Below are 20,796 nucleotides of genomic sequence, written 5' to 3' on the forward strand. Positions count from 1 at the left end.
ACTCACTCACTCACCAGGCCGGGTCCCAGCAGCACCAGGACCCGGCCTGGTGAGTGAGTGAGCGAGTGAGTGAAGGCCTTTGCCGCCCTCCTTCACTCACCCGCCTTTCATCCCTCGCTCACTCACTCACTCACCAGGCCGGGTCCCAGCAGCACCGGGACCCGGCCTGGTGAGTGAGTGAGCGAGCAAGTGAGGGCCTTTGCCGCCCTCCTTCACTCGCCTGCCTTTCATCCCTCATTCACTCACTCACTCACCAGGCTGGGTCCCAGCAGCACCAGGACCCAGCCTGGTGAGTGAGTGAGCGAGTGAGTGAAGGCCTTTGCCGCCCTCCTTCACTCACCCGCCTTTCATCCCTCGTTCACTCACTCACTCACCAGGCCGGGTCCCAGCAGCACCGGGACCCGGCCTGGTGAGTGAGCGAGTGAGTGAAGGCCTTTGCCGCCCTCCTTCACTCGCCTGCCTTTCATCCCTCATTCACTCACTCACTCACCAGGCCGGGTCCCAGTAGCACCGGGACCCGGCCTGGTGAGTGTGTGAGCGAGCAAGTGAGGGCCTTTGCCGCCCTCCTTCACTCGCCTGCCTTTCATCCCTCATTCACTCACTCACTCACCAGGCCGGGTCCCAGCAGCACCAGTGTTGTCGACCGCGTTTTAGGGGATCGGGGCCCTTAAGGAGAGACCCGATCCGGTCCTGAGAGAACGGACCTTGGTGGAGCCAAAAGGAAAATACGAGCCGCAATACAACCTGAAGCCGAAATGAAGAAGGTCCGCCAAAGTTGAAGGAAAATCCGCCAAGGAGTCTTTATTGAGCAATTCAGCTGAAGAGGACTCTAGTAGCGATCATTCGACTTACTAGAAGTACCATACAATCAAAATAAAGCCATATTTATACAAAATTTCAGTCTGACAGCCCTTTGAATTTCCCGCCCTGCTTCCCCGCCCATCTGATCGTTGATAGGCTAGAAGGTTAAACGAGGCGGGCTTTCGTTTCCCGCCTCGCTCCGTTGGCCCAATAGGAAGCTGCCTTATGTCTCCACTCGGGCCAATCAGGAGAGAGAAGGCGGGAGTTAGCGAAACAATGAGGTGACGGGGACAGGAACCAGAGGATTAAGTCCTGCTAGACTGATTTCTAAAGGGTGCTATTTTATTAATGGCAGCAATCAAGGATGTCCGGGTTTCTGTCACGTATACAGATTTTAGATATGCCTTGGGGTGTCAGAGATGGAAGCAAAGATGGGTGGTGATGAGCCATATTGACAGGCTCTGCAGGGCGCCTTCCTGAGGTGTCCTGGATATTTCTTTGGGTGAGCTATGACAGTGTTTGCCTTGGGGCGAATCTCCTTTTGGTCAACAACTCCGAATTCGGTGACTCAAGCCCTATATTGTCCATGCAATTTGAATTTGATTGGATTTAGCGGTGGCAGATTATCCTTTTGTTTTTGGGAAAGGAAGCCTGGGTCATAGTAAATGGGATAGGTTCTGGGGTTCATGTTGAGTTCAAAATATTTCCTATTTGATTTCATGATTTGACAATTATATGAAATAAAATGAAAAATAAAATAAAGTTGGAAATTAACCCAGGCTGGGAAAAATACATATTTTCCGGGGATTCCAAAGAGTACAAATACATATAGGCAGATAGATAGATTTCATGGAAATAAGGGAGAATTCATAAAAGTGAGTTACATTTCATAAAGGGGAATCATGAATGATATAAACAATTGAAAATATTTGATAAGAACGAAGTTCATAACATCTGGAGAACCCAGCATGGAAATTCATAAAAGTGGAGTTTTAGCAGCATGATTTTACAATTCATGAAGTTGTTATCTCTTGCCTCAGGCTAAAAGGTCAAACACCTTTTGTCAGAGACAGAACGCCAGTGAGTAAAGCAAAACTCAGTTTATTGAGATTACAAAACTAAAAATGCCCGTAGGAGACAAAAAACAAGGCAAACACTTGACTTCAGTGTGATAGGTAACAAAAAACAACTCAGATTGAGCTTAAACAACTCAAAGGGAAAAAACCGGGTTAAACAGAAGTATAATCCGGATTAAATCAAAAGTGCTTACTTCAGCCTGGCAAACAATGCAAACAAAGGAGGATCAACAGGAGTCAGAATGTAAACAACAGACTGGTAGCAGATTCCTCTCTGCTACTCAGAAACAGCAGGAGACTAAACCAGGCATGTTTATTCCTCCCTGCAGTGAAGGAAAACGTGGTCGTAGTCAGTATTCAATTTAAGGTTCAACAGCCAACGATATCCAGGTCCAGGCTCAGCAATCAGGGAAACGGCAGTCAGCAGGGTCCCAATCCAGTCCAGAGGTCGATAGCCAAACGTAGCCGTCTAGGAATCCAAAGGTCTCACCGATAAGCAGCAGAAGGGATAATCCAGAATCGAAGTCAGTCAGTCCAGCGTCAATCCAGTGTGAGTAGGTATTGCCCGTCAAAAAGACGACGGAGGTCCAAGCTATTGAGATTAAACACAAGTTGCACAGAGAAAAACCCCGCACAGTTCCTCCCGCCGTCGATGCCCAGTGTCCTTGGTAAACTTACGTATCCAGCAACGAATCACACCCGTCTTCAGGAAGTTCCCCAACAAAAGCCCAAGCGTCCGTCCAGATTACCTTGCCCAATGCAATTAGACATTGATCCCAAACCCCAATTTATCCCAGTTCAAGCTCATCATCGCTGTCAGCTGCCATCCCAATTCCAGGCGCCCCAAACTCATCATCCTCATCAGAGCTAAAGCACCTTTGACTACGCCCCACAGCATCCCCAGCTGTGGATCCCGCTCCATCCCTCCAGCCAGTCCATGGGTCTGATCCTGCAACCCGCCACTCACCTCCCATGCTTTCATTGCCTGTTTCCCCAACACCCAAATCCTCCCTCACACGAGTCCATTCCATGTCATCCTCCTCCGAGCTGGCCATCTCTTCCTCCAAACCCTCAGAAAAACCCTCAAATGAGTCCTCATCTGTCGGGTCTGTAAACAAATCCCGGAGCCGTTTTCGTTCACGCTCCTCGAAAGAGTCTGACTCTCGAGGAGTCTTATGCCCCCTTCTTCTATTATCGGAGCCCGAAGGCTCAACCATAACACCTTTTGTGCAGAGAGTTTTAGTAAACCACAGTAAACTCCAGTAAAAAGTCTCAATCACCTTCTACTATAAATATATGGAATATAGAACATAAAGTCTTGATTTTTGAACTATCTTTTACAAAGTCCTGGGGGGGGGGGGGTGGTCACCTCGATCACACCAGGACCCGGCCTGGTGAGTGAGTGAGTGAGTGAGTGAGTGAAGGCCTTTGCCGCCCTCCTTCACTCACCCGCCTTTCATCCCTCGTTCACTCACTCACTCACCAGGCCGGGTCCCAGCAGCACCGGGACCTGGCCTGGTGAGTGAGTGAGCGAGCAAGCGAGCAAGGGAGGGAGGGCCTTTGCCACCCTCCTTCCCTCGCTCACTCTCTGTCCCTCGCTCACTCACTCACTCACCAGGCTGGGACCGGCCGCACCGGGACCCAGTCTGGTGAGCGAGTGAGGAAAGGAGGACAGTCCTGGGCATCAGGGCATTGGCTAATATGGTGTGTTGGATTAGCAGAAGTTGGATAAGCAGGACTCTACTATATATGATTAATTGCTCAATGAATGCATAGGAACCCTATTCTGACATCACAGATGTGACCACAGTGGCCAAACACTCACATGGAGCTGTGGGACTGGTGGGGAATGGGAAAAACACATATGAGTACCATCCCTTTCTCTACTTTGATCAGTGCAAATAAAGGGTCCTGCTATCCACTTAGGCCTGATCCAAATATTCAGACTGCCATGAAGCCCTCTGAAGTTTCCAGCAAATTCTTTCACATTGACTAAAATAAGGCAAAGTGATATTATAGCAAGACAGCTCAAGATACTCATCGGAAGTCTGAGTACATCCTAGGGACAGCCAATATAAGATTCATGATGAGTCCACTTTATCTTTTGTGTAGACCAGTGGTTCTCAACCTGTGGGTCCTGAGATGTTTTGGCCTTCAATTCCTAGAAATCCTAACAGCTGGTAAACTGGCTGGGATATCTGGGAGTTGTAGGCCAAAAGACCTGGGGACCCACAGGTTGAGAACCACTGTTGTAGACTCACTCTGGGTATGCTCAGAGTGCATTTAAACAAAGTATTCAATAGCTGGGGACGTGGAATAAATAAAAGCCCTCAATAAATTTCTGGCTGCATAATTGAATTTGGACTGGCTATTTAAGGATTACAAAGTGGGGCCTCTCAATTACAACTGAGGTGATAGTGTTTGGAACAAAATGGACCATAAGAGATACCATAGTAGTCTATCTAGAAGTAAGAAACTGCAGAATTGGAGGGTATCTGCTATCAAGGCTGTAGATTAAGTTATCTTGGAAGCTGCCAGATTAGGGTGCTGACTTTTCTCTCAGGACGTTGTCTGTCTACACCTGGAGTTCCCATGCTTTGCATATTCTCCTTTGGGGATGTGTCCATACTGGTTGCGAGGGTGGACTCAGAGGCTTCACTTCTTTGTTTACCTGAATACATGTAGCACAGAGATACGTACTCCCCATCGCCAGGACATGTAAATAAATTAGATTGCTATGTGTTAAATCCAAAACCTGAAAAAGGTTTTGCAACTGCATGGGCCTAAAAGCAGTTACAAAGCTTCTGCATGCAGAAAGCCAGAAAAAAAAAAATCTTACTGCTTTTTCCTTCCAGGATTAAAGTTCTGCGGCCACTGAGTAGTCCACCTAGTGTTGTATTGCTCTTGTTTGTAGTTCAGTTATTTGTTGTTGTCATCGTTGTGCCTTCAAGTCATTTCCAACTTATGGTAACCCTAAGATAATTCTATCATGGGGTTTTCTGATGCTGAAAGGTTGGAACTTACTCAGTCACCCAGTGAGTTTCCATGACCAAACAGGGAATCAAATCCAGGCCCCAGTGTCATTGCTTGACACTCAGACCACTATACCACCCGACTCTCAAGCTCAATTAAACATTATTTTATAGAATCATAGAGTAATAGAGTTAGAAGAGACCACAAGGGCCATCTAGTCCAACCTCCTGCTATGCAGGAATTTTAATTAAACCCTTTCCCATGTTTTTTCTGTATTTTCCCCATGATGTTGCAAAGTTTTACCCAGAACACTTATATGCCTTCCAATATTTCATAGATGAAAATCAGAACACATATCGCTAAGCAATGTGGTTGAGGGAGCCCTTGGTGGCACAGTGGGTTAAACTGCTAAGCTGCTGAACTTGCTGACCGAAAAGTCGGCGGTTTGAATCCAGGGAGTGGGGTGACCTCCCACTGTTAGCCCCGGTTTCTGCCAATCTAGCAGTTCGAAAACATGCAAATGTGAGAACAATAGGTACCGCTCTGGCAGGAAAGTAACGGCAGTCCATGCAGTCATGACCTTGGAGGTGCCTACGGACAATGCCGGCTCTTCGACTTAGAAATGAAGATGAGCACCAACCCCCGGAGTCAAACACAACTAGACTTAATGTCAGGCGAAAACCTTTACCTTACCCAATATGGTTCAGATGGTGAGAGTTTTTAAAGTGGAAGAACCAACAAACTCATAGTGGCTGCAGTGATTTACTTTTGCCTGAATTTACTGGGAAGAGCAAGATTTCACTCTCTTTTCTCTTCTTCCCACTCCTGACTCCTGTATTTGTGGGACCAGTATCCATGGTTGTATTTTTCCCACATCTGACAAAGTATATCCTCTAGAAGCATTTTCAAGGACCTCTGGTACAACTGTATGGATTTCTTAGGCCAGAAGCCTTTCATTTCTGTAAGGTTCACTATTATCTAGGGTACATCCTTTGTGCATACAGTGGTTGTACTCTACTTTTATACTTTGAACTCAGTTTTCTGCAAGCGAAAAAAGCTAAGGACAAAGAGGGAAAAGGAGAGAGAAACTGGAACATTTTAAAAGCAGCTGAAAAAGTGGGACAACAGAGGATTAATCAGGACTGTCCTTGCTATAAGAGTTGAGGTGTATGAATTTAAGAATATGTTGGGGATTTATTACTTGGTATGAAATCATGTGCTAAATAAATAAGGACAGGTAGAGGACTGAGAGAATAGTTATTGCAGGGGAGTAGCTTAGGAAGCACATGCCGACCACCATAATTATAAACTGTTCACTAAAAAGTGTCCAACCAATCCTCATCATCTTTGCTATTTGTTATAGGAAACTGTCCTTCCCTCTCAGCCATTTCTTCTTATATTATGAAGGATGGACAATGTTTACTTTTCACTAGTTTCTGCATATTTCCTTTTGCTCTTAAATTCCATTCTGCAATTTGAAACTTTCCAGAACTGCAGTTTTAAAGTGGAAGCCAGTATGACGTGAAGAGAATATTAGATTAGAATGGAAACTTCAGTTTGGTTTCGACTCCTACATGAAATTTCCAGGATGTAGAGTGTGATGCTATGGACTTTTGATGTAAGAGGTTTAATTCACTCTCTATTGAAGAGATTTTGCTTAGGCATGCATTGTGTATGAGATAAAAAGCATCAAGAAGAGATTTTTTATTGTCTCAGAAACGACTTGAGAACATACTGCAAGTCACTTCTGGTGTGAGAGAATTGGCCGTCTACAGAGACGTTGCCCAGGGGATGCCCGGATGTGTTACTGGGAGGCTTCTCTCATGTCACCACAAGCTAGAGCTGACAGGCGAAAACTCACCCCGTCTCGCGGATTCGAACTGGCAACCTTCGGGTCAGCAACCCAACCTTCAAGTCAGCTGTTTATGAGGGTTTAACCCATTGAGCCACCGCAGCTCCTATCAAGAAGAGATGAATGAATGGAAGGTTGAGAATAAATGGTGATTAGTGTAATGTCTGTGAGAATTTGCATGAGGTTGGCGAATGTCAGTAGATATAGTCAAGAGTAGCTCAAAGAAGGAAGAAGTGAGTCGAATGAAGTGAAGATGAGAATCAGTCCATCATATTTAAGAATTAATTATTGGTGTCTAAGGCTGCATCTACACTATAGAATGAATGCAGTGTGACACCACTTTAATGGCCGTGACTCAGTGCTATGAAGTCCTGAGATTTATACTCTTGTGAGGCACCAGCATTCTTTGGCAGAGAAGGCTAGATTTTGTAAAACTGCAACTCCCATGATTCCATGGCATTGAGTCATGGCGATTAATTTATCTAACTGCATTATTTCTACAGTGTAGACACACCCTAATAATTAGAATTAGTTAGAAAAGGGACATGAAAAATGAGGGATACATTCCTGGATTTATGGAAACACAAGACTGAGTCTCATAGCAAAGTCTATTGAAATGAATGACTTCCTGTGGAAGAACGTCATAGCATTTCAATGTACTCCAGCACACCCTGTGGTCAATTTCAAGCAGAAATATGCCATAGAATATACCAGAGAATCACACTGGAGGACCTAGGAAATGCCCAGAGAAAACATTTTTTCCCTAGACATTGGCAAATGAAACCAATCTAGAGAAGGAGAAAGAGTGATGGTAGCAAAATATGCATGTAAAAAACCCATTGTGGCTAAGCATTTCTGGCACACCTAGAGTATGTCCTTCCAAAGTGCAGAATACTCAATTCCCTGGCACACATTCCTTGGCAGATATTTATCCAGTCACAAAGATTGTTTTGTGTAATGAGACTGTTTCAGATTGGAGCCTCTGACTTGCTTCCAAACACTGTCTCTTTTATATGAAGATGGTGTTATTTGTTTGAAAACTGACTCGGTAAAAGCTTTGTAATAAACAACTTGGACTCTCATTGAGTAGACATAAACTTTACCCAGTGATTTTTGAGAGATGTGTCCTGTTGCTCATTGTTCCTTCAGGTTGGTTCCTGCTGACCCACCCACACACCTTTTTTTTGTAGTGCCTTTGCTCATTAATGCTAAACTGCAGCCAGGTAAATGATCCAACTTAAGGTACTCGCATCTCAGATTGAATGTAGGTAAGTCAAAAGAAGCTGAGATCGCGTTAGCTGTCCTTTATTGTCCAAAAAACTGGACACTGTTAGTGAGGCAAAAAAAACAACAACCCTATGTCAACATTACTCACTTCCTCTTCCTCAGTAATCCTCAGAGTCAACTTTTAAACCAGGCCACCTCCTATGGTGGTGAACTATGGAACAAGAAAAAAAAAATCCAGTTGTTGCTTCTGATAGAAAGTGAACTGATTTGGATTTAGCATGGTATTGTAAGAATAATTGAGAAGCAATGAAGCAGCTAAGGAACTTGCTTTCCTACTCAACTAGCACACTAGAGAAATCATTTATCTTAGACTTGAGGAAATTTGGGCAACCAGTCATTTACCTTGCTCTGGCAAAGCAGTTCACCCAAATGAGATAGTTAGATCTGTGTGGCTTGACTCCAAGGGCCTGTCCTGAAAGATGATGGTATCAGAAGCCATAACCATACCATTTGACCAGGAACTTGCTGTGTGCAGGGGGGGGGGGGGAACAGAAAAAGAAGATGTAACCCTAACATGCAAGAAAAAAACTAGTTCAAACTTCCCTATCCTGGTGCTGTTCTGTATGTGTTAAACATAGAATACTGGTAATGCCTAACCAGGATATCTCTGTTGGCTGGGGATGATGGCAGTCATACCCCAACACATTAAAGAGCCTCAGGTGGGGAAGGTTGACCTGTCGTAATTTTTTAAATATCCCTTGGAACTAATAACTTATACGCATCTGTTCTTCTCAGGAAGAAATGCTAAAGTGCCCACCTAGATATCAAGGCTGACTTCACAGAAAGGTAAATTTCAAGGGTGATTAAAGTGTTGTCTACATGCCTCTAATCCTGTTTAGGACTTCCCAAGTCCCCTGAGGCCCAATACTTTTTTCAAAGTCACCTTATTTTGCTTTTTTAATACCCAGAAATATTGTGACATCCCTTCCATTGAACTCTGATCTGCTGGTATGACTATGGGTATAAAATTTGGCCTCTGCAATCTCATCATGCCATCAGTTGACCATGCCTGGAGTAGTGCCTATTCACCTTACCAAACCTAAGGCATCATGCCTGGTTGAAGATCTCCTGTACCTTTCCTCCACCCTAGATTTTCTGATGTCAAGTGTACGTATTGGCCTTCAGTTGTGCAAGTCATTATTACAGAAGGATGGAAATAGGGAGGCAGTATGAGATTTCTTATTATGTATGAGTGTGGTATTACTGGATTACACTTGACTTAATTCCCTACTCAGCCTGGTAGCCCTTTGAGTAGCCATGTTAGCCTACTTCACAAGCAAGGCCATGGAAAGACATGTATATGACTGCTCGAGTTAAGGACAAGGACAGATATTGCACCCTCCCCAAACCATCTAGAGAAGCTGGTTAGGTTCATGGTTGAATCTAATGAGTGGCATTCATTAAAAATTTCCCCTGACCCACTTCTATTTATCACAGGATGCTGAAACTACACATATGTAATGATAAAAATCTCTATAGGTTATGTGCCAATTTACAACTCAGAACTCAGAACGGTCTTGATTTTACAGATACTGAAGTGGTGTGAGGTTTGATAATGGACCCAGCGGAATACAGAGCAGTCATCAAGTTCCTTTATTTGAAAGGCCGCACACCAAAGGAGACATTTGATGAGATGAAAGAGATTTATGGTGATGATTCCCCATCATATGATCTTCAATTCAAATGTGTAAACAGTTCCAATTCCAGGGCGACCCCATACTGCTATTGATGAACACATCATCCAACAAGTGGAGGTTGCCATTTTGGAAAATCGCCACATAACCCTTCACCACCTAGCCCAAAATGTCAAGATTAGTGTGAGGTTTGTGGAAAAAAATCATCCAAGACCATTTCATATGCATAAGATATCCACTCGCTGGGTTCCCCGGCTGCTCATACCTTTTCAGAAGCAGGAATGAGTTGAATGCTCCCAGGCTCTATTGATGATGTGCCAATGGAAACTAGGAGGACTTTTTTTCAAAAGATTGATCACACAGGATGAAAGCTGGGTCCAGAACTATGATCCTGAGACTAAAGTCCAGTCGATGCAGTGGAAGCATCATGACTCACTGCCTCCAAAGAAGGCACGTGCCCAACTCTCGGCAGGCAAGGTCATGCTTAGAGTATTTTGGAACCAGCACGGAGTAGTATTGATGGTTTTCCTAGTAAAGAGTACCATGAACACCGGGCATACTATGCTTCACTGATGCAGAAATTGCAGGAGGCCATCAAAACCAAGAGATGTGGCATGCTCATCAAAGGTGTCCGCCTTCTGAAAGGCAATGCACCAGTAAACAATCCACATGTTGCCCAAATGAAAGCATGCTTCTGTGGCTTTGAAATTCTACCGCATTCTCTTTATTCACCCGACCTCGCACCATCAGACTTCCACCTCTTTCCAACAATGAAGTTATTTTGAAGGGCAAGCATTTTTCAGATGATGATACTCTGATTTCCGAAGTTACAACATGGCTTTTGGAGCAACCTGTCAACTCCTAGAAGCAAAGTGTTTACAGTTGCTTAAAAAGGTGGGAGAAGTGTGTGTCCCTAGGTGACACCTATGTAGAGAAGGACTGATAACTGTGCCAAGTTTCACTGCTCTCAGTCCACAGGAAGTGGGTCAGGGGAAATCTTTAATGAACACCCCCTCATACCTCAACAATTATCTTAGCCTTGAGGCAGTAGGCACAGGTAGCTCAATCCTCAGAAAGGGCAAAGAGCTGTGGAAAATAATGGGAAACAACCAGGAGGTGACCTACCAACCACAGGAATCTTTTGAGGCATTGATTCTCTCTAACAATAACATCAGGAATAAAGGAATGCAGAAATGTATATAATATCTTGATGGAAAATTGGCATCCTACTGTGGAATCAAATATAAAGAGAGGCAGGGTAGCATGGGAGGCACTGATTCATGAATCCTTACAGTAAAACATACAGAGATTCCTCTAGTATTGGTCAAATCACTTCTCCTGTAGCTCCCTTCCAGGAATGAACGTTGTGCTGCCCTTGGATATGTAGGTTAAGCAACGGGATTTCCCTCCTCACTTAAGGAGGTTCAGTCCTTAAGTGCATAGGCGCACCTGGGCTTAGTGGTGTGATTTTAATTTCTAGCATTGACATATATAACCTGTGCACCCTTAAAAAAAAAGAAACACACCCAACAATTGGTTTTACTCTGCTGAAACTTGTTAGTAAACCCATTGATAGCTTAAGGTTTGTAAAATGTTGGGACTGAGTAAGCCTTTTAAACCCTTGGTAATCATTCTAGAAGCTTTAGGGTCAAAGACAGTTCTGGGTTGCAGATGCCCCTCTGCAAGAAAGAGCAGGAAAAAACTGGCAGGGAGTGGAAATGAGTGGCAAGGAGATTAGAAAACTAGCTTCCTATTTTTAGAATAGCAACAAAATCATCAAGAGTATTAGTCCCAGGGGCATGTCAGCGATGGCTTAACCCTTTGAAGTCCTGGCTTTAGATGACTTTTAGACATGGAAGAAAAATTGAATGAGACCGATGTGAAAAAACCTTTGTAGAAAAGTCTTATGTTCAATGCTTCTGATAGAGTTCAACCCAGCAGAGATATTATAAAATGTGATTTCAAGATAGGGATAGCAGTATTGTAGAAGGCTCCAAAATCAAGTTGGGACAGTATGTAGGATCCTACTTGGATGCTTGCAACTGACGATCACAGAGATCTGTTAGTAACACATGTTAGTAACACACAAATTTCTCAGAGCATGATTATTACAATGTTTACTCTGTGTTGCTAAACAAAATACACACCTTCACATGTTCTTCATTGCTCCAAATTCTGAAAAATATGCTGAGCTAAAGGCATAGTATTCATTTATTTATTTGGATCACAGATTGGTAAAGATTTATGGTGGGTTTTTTGTTGCAAAGATTCAACTGAAACCCATTGCAAGAAGTGGATCTTTCTACCCTTGTTCTCCCTGCATTCCAAAGGCAAACAGGCAGACACACAGTCACAGACATGTAAACACAGATATATACACTCCAATCCATGTACGTTGTCTCCCCCTGTTTTCTCCCCGTTTTCTGTTATCTTTGGAAAATGGGCTGGATGAAAGTAACCTCATAGGTAAATTGAAAATCATTCCATGGAGAGGGGAAAGCACCAATGCCATTTCCTCACCTAGATATTCAAGTTAGCAAGAAGCAGTGTCATGGCAGAGAATAGTGAGGGACAGTGCTTCTTTTAGGTTCTCCTGGGATAGCCTAATATCTTCTTCTTTGTCACTCATGGCTCATTTTGTAATAAAAGCTGTCACAATAAATCACACTGACCTGTGGATAAGTTGACCCATTTTTTTCCGTTGCTCTTTTGACTAAAATGCCTCGACTTATACATGAGTCAATACTTCTTAATTTCCATTAATTCTGAGTCTGCTATAAGAATGTGCCTAATATGCAGTAGTCTGCTGTAGACATGAAAATTAATATTCAATAATTTTTCAGTGTTTTCCCCATAAAAAAGGACTTGTCAACACCCCTTGCAAAAACTGTCAAATGTTACACAATTTGTCACCTCAGTGCAGAAGCAAAATAAATAAAACAGCAATTGCAAAAACAATTGTTTTTGTATTTTGTGTGAAAAACAATTCGTTACATTTTTATTGTAATGACCTGGAATGTGAGAAATAACTGGGGCGATAATGGTAACCCTAACCTCTCATAATCTTGTAGTCATAATGTTATGATTTAAGAGAGTTAAAGATGACCATGCTCTTTCTAGCAATTTTGTTTTTTACTGTAACATTATCCACGGGGTAGGCACATTTGTAAAGCATGGAATACCCATGAATATTGAAAACTCCACTCTACCACTATAAAACCAAGGCCAACTGTACCACTGCACATTGGGGTACTAGACTCTTGAATTCATTATTAGCCAGGTATTGAGGTCACTTTGAAGTACAGGGAACTGGGGATGGAAAGAATATACCTAAGTATTTGTCTCCAGGTTGAAAAACAGGTTTCCTGGCAATTGGGAAATCCTGTAAGGAAAGATAATAAACCATTAAGAATTTTGCACCATTTTCTTCTGGCACAACCTTTCCATAGTGGTGAGATTGCATGCTCTTGTAGGCAAGAGATTATACTGATGGTAGCAATGCTGGCAGGGTCTTCCATGTCAAACAGACTTTTGTTGCGGTGTCAAGCTCTCAATGTGCCAAACAATTATTTGACGGTAGCAGTTGTGAAGGGTGACACTGGCAGAGGATCTCTCAGAGAGCAGATTTACACTTACCTGAAAATCTGGAGCTGATTCAGCATAGTGTAGGTTGGATCGACCCTGATATGGGTCACACAAGAACTCCCCCAGCAGCTATGGAGGCGGGAGGGACTTCTGACTGTCCAGGGATGCTGAATGTGGTTAGGTGCTGTGAGATGGCAACCCTAACTGCCACCTCCTGCTCTCTATATCACAACGGTTTGAAGATGAATCTACGGATTAAAAAATTGAAGTGGAAGCTGCTTTCAGAGCATTTGAGAAAAATAAATCACCAGGACCACATGGCATATCAACAGAGTTGCTTCAAGTTTCACAGTCTGCTCTAGTCTACTAACTAAAATCTATCAAAAATATGAAAAATAAAATGGTCCACTGATTGGAAACACTCAATATAGATTTCCAATTCCCCAGATAGGGAGTATCAAATATTGCAGTAACCATAGAATTCATAGAAGAATTCTATGAATGCAATAGATTCCTAAAAAGCCAAACAAATGGATCCTAGAGCAAATCTAGTCTGAACTCAGCCTGGAAGCCAAGGTGGTTAAAATGGGACTGTCATACTTTGGCCATATCATGAGAAGCCATGACTCATAAGAAAAATCAGCAATAATACTTGTCAAAGTGGAAGGCAATAAGAAAAGGTGACGCAACGGGTTAAACCACTGAGCTGCTGAACTTGCTGACCAAAAGGGAGCGGGGTGAGCTCCTGCTGTTAGCCCAGCTTCCGCCAACCTAGCAGTTCAAAAACATGCAAATGTGAGTAGATCAGTAGGTACCACTCAAGTGGGAAAATAACGATGCTCCACGAAGTCATACTGTCCACATGACCTTGGAGGCATCTAAGGACAACACTGGCTCTTCAGCTTAAAAATGGAGATGAGTACCAACCCCTAGAGTCAGACACAACTAGACTTAATGTCAGGGAAAAAGCTTTACCTTATTAAGACTACCTTCCAGGTGGATATACTCATTCAAGGAAGCTATAGCCATGAACCTGCAAGACCTGAACAGGATGACTGACTGGCCAGGAGGTCTCTCATTCAGAATCACGATGTCAAATACACTTGAATGCCTCTAGAAAAATAGCTCCTTTAATACCATTAACCCCAACATCTAAATTTGCCTGAATGAGACAGAATTGCAGACTTACATTTGAATAGCCTTTACCAATCTTGGACTTACAGTACTTCTGTGTAAACACACTTAAACTATACTATTTTCTTTCACAGTAACCTGGTAGCCATCTCTGTTTTTGAAGGCCTTTTTAAAACAGTACTTTTTGTGGCTGCTTAATTGATCCAAATCCTTTCCCTCTTGAATTTTACTTGTTAAAACTGGATTTAAAAAGGAGTTCATTATCTCAGCAACTTGCAAGTCAACCCTTTTCTCGCTAATTATTCATTACTACTTTCTCTTTACTGCTCTTTCGCTTCCAGATATATTTGTAAACAGCCTGTTTCCCAACACTTAATCCCTTTGACCATCCTTAAGTCATTCTGGTTTGGACTGCTTTTAATGTTTTCCGTTTGCAAGTCTTATTGGGCTTTTTTTTTCCTTCCCAGTGTTTAATTTCCCACTTTGCTATAATACTCTTTACAGCAAATTGCAATGATGCTCCCGTTATGGGGACTTTGCCAGAAGATGTAATTTGTTGTCAACCGGAGGTGACTGGACTGAAACAAGACAGGAGACAGGGAAGAAGGACCTGAAATCTACAGTGGAGAAAACATTATGCAAGGTTTAAGCATACAAAGAATGCATTAGGAAGAAATATACACGTAATCAGGACATGTAATGGGTTCACCACCTCCCTTTCTTTCTCCCTTCCTCGCTGTCTTGTGCTTTAGGTATCTCCATAATACGAAAGAAATAAAAAAAAAGTCTTTTCCAACACAACATCTTCATGTTGTAGAAAGGCACACTGGTTAAAAAATTACATTTCGTGTAGTCATTAAGTGTGCAGAATCTCTGCCTGGTGACATGACAGATATTACATAAAGGCAAATGATCTTGCTTCGCTAGAATTCCAAAATTCTCTGCCCTTAAAATACAGAATCAACTAGAGCTCCCTTGCACCTGCAGTTCTTACTGCTTTAAAAAGGTATGGATGGCAAGATTTCAGCAGGTATGGTTTTTCTCACTTCACTGGAGTTGTAATTGGTGAACTTGATAATTGTTTTGAATAATGTTTCCATTTCCTTTTCTCCTTGAAAAGGAAAGTCGACATGAATATTGAATATTTAAATGTTTGGTCAACCATTCTTCGCCACACGTTACATTTTCTTTTCCTTTTTTAATTAATGTCATGTTTCTTATTTCCTTGAGCCAGTGATATGTGAAACCCCAGGTGGATTAAGTTGGAGATATCCACTCAATCTGACCTGTTTTGCATGAATGAAATTCAACTCAGAAGTTGGACAATTTACAGTTGAATTCCAAACACGTTTTTATAGTGTTTAAATTGTTTTTCAAAAATATTTTCAAATAGAATTATACAAGCTAGGTTGTAGAAGTGTGTGATAGTCCTCCTGGAATTAATACAACATTTCAGGATTAAGGTAGTTGAGTTTTTATCTAGGACTACCTGTCCTCCAAACAACCAGGGTGGTTGTTGCAGATTCCATAACTTACAGAGAAAAGATGGGCTTTCGTGGTTAGCAGCAGGAATCAGAAGAAAGTTCACCCATATTCTGGCTTTCCATCAGAAGTGTGTCTTGTCACAAGATTTTTTTTTGGCAAAAACAAACATTACAAACAACTATTCTGTGTAAAATACAATGGCTGGAATCCTCTTAGTGACATGTTCAGATGTAGTTTTGATCAACATGTGCACATGTCTTTTTAAAATGGGCAAGCCATATCCTGCTATCCCCAAGGCAGCTGCTAATCCTAAAAGGAATTGAATGTTTAAGGACTGGGGAGGGGGATAGGGAGGGAGGAGACAATTGGGCAGCAGTTTTGCTGCTGCAGGAAGGTGAATGAGGTGCTGGCCACAGAAGGACCTTCTTCCTAACTCTCCCCAGTTGACAGCTGCCTTAAGGGAATGGAAAAGACGCAGTGCATACAAGATTCCAACTAATGTTTTTCCAGAAAAAACATTGCATGTTATATAGTGATTTTATGCAGGGGAAATTTTGGCCCCCAAAAAAGCCAGTTTTTGTGTGAAAAATAATAGAAAAGCACAAAACCTTCCATTGGGTACATCTATACTGTAGAATGAATGCAGTTTGAAAGCACTTTAACTGCCATGGTTCAATGCTACGGAATCCTGGGAAATGTAGTTTTACAAAGTCTTGCCATCACCAAACTACATCTTTCATGATTCCACAGCACTGAGCCATGATGGTTGAACTGTTGTCAAATGGCACTGTTTCTACAATGTAGACGTGCACAGGTGCAGCTCAGGATTTCATGGTTGCCATGACGACCATGGGGCTGTCTCAAGTGATATCTGGGCCCACACATCAGGCGGGTCACACGCTGGACCTTGTTTTTCTTGTGGACGGTGGGATAGTCAGAGTGGAAGAGCAAAATATTCTTCCATTGTCATGGTCTGACCATCATCTGATCTGTTTAAGTTTCGCCGTGTCTTCTAACCTCCGCAGGGGTGGTGGACCCACTAACATGGTCTGCCCCAGGAGGTTGATGGATCCGGATGGACTCCTGAGGTCTCTTGGGGATCTTCCTGTTCTGGAGACTGGCGATCCTGTCGATGTCCTTGCTGATCGCTATAACAGGGAGTTGGCAGGGGCACTGGACACGATCGCTCCCGAACGTCCCTTCTCTCTGCGTAGAGCCACGTCGACTCCTTGGTTCACTGAGGAACTGGCTGTGATGAAGCGTACGAGGAGGGGACTAGAGTGCATCTGGAGGAAATCTCAGGATGTGTCTGACCAAGCACGGGCTAAAGCCGCTATTAAGGCTTACTCCGTGGCTTTGCGAGCAGCCAGGAAAGCTTTCATGACTGCCCGCATAGCGTCTGCGGCCAATAGGCCTTCGGAGTTGTTCCGAGTTGTTGGGGAGCTCCTGCGGCCTCCTGAGGCCCAGGGGCTTCCCGATGACTTGGCAACTAGGTGCAGCGATTTCGCGCACCATTTTGCAGGCAAAGTTGCTCAGATACGCCTTGAGCTAGACTCCAGTTTAATTGTAGTCCCAGAGGAGGTAACCGAGGTACCTGTCTGTTCGATCTTATGGGATTCTTTCCGGCTTGTTCTTCCTGATGACGTGGAGGGGATTCTTGGGTCTGTGAGGGCGACCACCTGCGCTCTGGATCCTTGTCCCTCCTGGCTGGTTAAGCTGGCCAAAGATGGGTTGTTGGATTGGTTTGTGACCATAATAAATGCTTCTTTGGTTCAGGGGTCAGTTCCATCCTGCTTTAAGCAGGCGGTAGTAAAACCACTACTAAAAAAGCCCTCGCTTGATCCATCTGTTTGTAACAACTACAGACCAATCTCCAACCTCCCGTTTTTGGGCAAGGTTCTGGAGCGGGTGGTTGCCACGCAGCTCCAGGAGTTCCTCGATGACACTGATTTTCTGGACCGCTCGCAGTCTGGCTTCAGGCCTGGGCACAGTACCGAGACGGCTTTGGTCGCTTTGGTGGATGACCTCTGCAGGGAGCTGGACAGGGGGAGTGTGACCCTGCTGGTTCTCTTGGACATCTCAGCGGCTTTCGATACCATCGACCATGGTATCCTTCTGGGGAGGCTCTCCGGGATGGGGCTTGGTGGCACTGTTCTGCAGTGGCTCCGGTCCTTCCTGGAGGGTCGTTCCCAGATGGTGAAGCTGGGGGATACCTGCTCGGACCCCTGGCCATTGACCTGTGGGGTCCCGCAAGGGTCTATTTTATCCCCCATGCTATTCAACATCTACATGAAACCATTGGGAGAGGTCATCCGGAGTTTTGGAGGGTGTTGCCATCTCTACGTAGATGACACGCAAATCCACTACTCATTTCCATCTAACTCCAAGGAAGCCCCTCGGATTCTGAACCAGTGCCTGGCCGCTGTGGCGGACTGGATGAGGAGGAACAAGCTGAGGATCAATCCTGATAAGACAGAGGCCCTCCTGGTCAGTCACTCGTCGGATCGGGGTATTGGGTGGCAAACTGTGCTGGACGGGGTTGCACTCCCCCTGAAATCACAGGTCCGCAGTTTGGGGGTCCTCCTGGACTCAGCATTGACGCTTGAGGCTCAGGTGTCGGCGGTGGCCGGGAGGGCCTTCGCACAACTCAAACTTGTGCGTCAACTGCGACCATACCTCGTGAAGTCTGACTTGACCACGGTGGTGCATGCCTTAGTTACCTCTAGACTGGACTACTGTAATGCGCTCTACGTGGGGCTTCCCTTGAAGACGGCCCGGAAACTACAATTGGTTCAGCATTCGGCGGCCAGATTAATAACAGGGGCGAGCTACAGGGAACGATCTACTCCCCTGTTCAAAGAGCTCCACTGGCTGCCGTTCACTTTCCGGTCCCAATTCAAGGTGCAGACCATCATCTATAAAGCCCTAAACGGTTTGGGACCCACCTACCTTAGTGACCGTATCTCCTATCATAAACCTGCCCGATCCCTTCGTTCATCCGGGGAGGCCCTTCTTTCGCCATTGCCTTTATCCCAGGCCCGTCTTGTGGGAACGAGGGAGAGGGCCTTTTCTGCTGTGGCCCCCCGACTGTGGAATTCACTGCCCACTGAGATCAGGCAAGCCCCCACCTTGTTAGCCTTTAAGAAAGATCTAAAAACATGGCTTTTCCTATGTGCCTTTGGGGAGTAAATGTTATATACCTCTTTGGTTATTCCCCTTGGATTCTATCCTTTAGACTGCTCCACCATTTTATATCCCTGTTCCCTTTATTCGTATGCCTCTCTCTCCCGAGTTTTTAATTAAGTGTTCATGTGGCCCGCCCTGTTTTTTACTGTTTTCTCTGATTTGTGCTGTAATGTATATGATTATTTTTGCACTGTTATATTGTGTTATGATATGTTGTTTTATTTTGTTATATTGTATGGTGTCTGGGCATGGCCCCATGTAAGCCGCCCCGAGTCCCCGTTGGGGAGATGGTGGCGGGGTATAAATAAAGTTTTATTATTATTATTATTATTAGACGTGCTCAAAATCTCACTCACTGGTGAGAAAACCTTTGAAGTATTTTGGTCTCGAAATTTACATTTCTAGCTCTGAGATATCATGAGTCACCAGTGGCCCAGGGTTTAAGACTGTGTTAGGGGGTGGTTCATCTCAAAGTAGTAGGAGTGTCTTTCTTCCACCAATCCATTCTGCTTGAACTACAGGTCAATGGTACCAAGGGAGGAAAAGACCTTTTGGTGTTGAAGTGACCATTTCTTTCTGTGTGAACAAGACTCTTTGGTATTGGAGGAAGATATGTTTGCACATTCAGCAGCAGGCTCTGTACACACATATGCTGCATTTGCACCCCAGAGTATTGTCAACTGAGCTGGTCTTGACCAGTTCCATTGAATTTCTCCTGGACGAGAACAGGTTGTCTAGATGCTGCTCTGTAGTCCAGCAGCTGCATGTGTCTGTCTGACATAATGAATGAAGGAATCCTCTCTTTTATACTTTTACCCACAACTTTTCTTCAGCCTTAGGGGACCAACTTTCTTTTTCTCACAGAAGTCTCTGGCTCTCATCCATTTGGATGCCAGCCAAAGTTTTTTACAAACTTTTTTTTCCTGTAGCCCCATGTGTTGCCTCAGTTATCTTGAAATCCAATCTTTAAGCACATCTATGCAGTTGTATGTCTATACAGGTTGATGCTTCCTTATTCAACATGCTTGGGATTTTGTAACATCTATATACACACATAATGAGATATCTTGGAGATGGGACCCAAATAATAAATTTAATTAACATAACCCAAATGATAAAATTTGGGTTATATTCATGCAAGTTTGGCTCGGAATGATCTATGAGGATGCCAGTATCTTGGTTAGCAAAGATGTTTGCATAACAGAGTTTACTAAACTGGACAGATTCCCCCTTTTCTACAAATAAAAGTTCAGCTTCAGTATCATTTGAGAAATTAATGAGTGTTGTTCTTACCTGTTAATCCTTTGATGGTCAAAGGGACAAAACAACTATGTAGAGAGTTAGCTATAGATGTGATAAATATTTTTTCTTCTGTGTGTTCCTCCTCTTCATCTTCAGCAATATGGCTTCTGTTCAAACTAGTTCTGCAGCTTTTGTGGAACAATGGCCATTGTGTGCATACGTTACAATGATTGTCCATCAGTTTCTTAGTATTACAATAAGCAACACATCAAATAGAAAGAGAAACCAACTAGGAGTCCAACTATGGTGGTCTCCATCTACATCTAAAACTATGTGTGCTGACACATACCATAGTAGGCAGATAGTTAACAAAATTTACACCAAAATGTATGATAGGACACACAGCGTTACAAACTATCATTATTTTTACAATATGCATTATGCCTTACTAGGAAATTGAACCAGCACTGGGGCCCCCTCATGTGTTTGGTCCCAACAGCCCTTTACATATACAGGAATGTGGAAGGAGTATTGTAGTACA

This window comes from Anolis carolinensis, chromosome 1, assembly GCF_035594765.1.
Source record: "Anolis carolinensis isolate JA03-04 chromosome 1, rAnoCar3.1.pri, whole genome shotgun sequence".
NCBI lineage: Eukaryota > Metazoa > Chordata > Lepidosauria > Squamata > Dactyloidae > Anolis > Anolis carolinensis.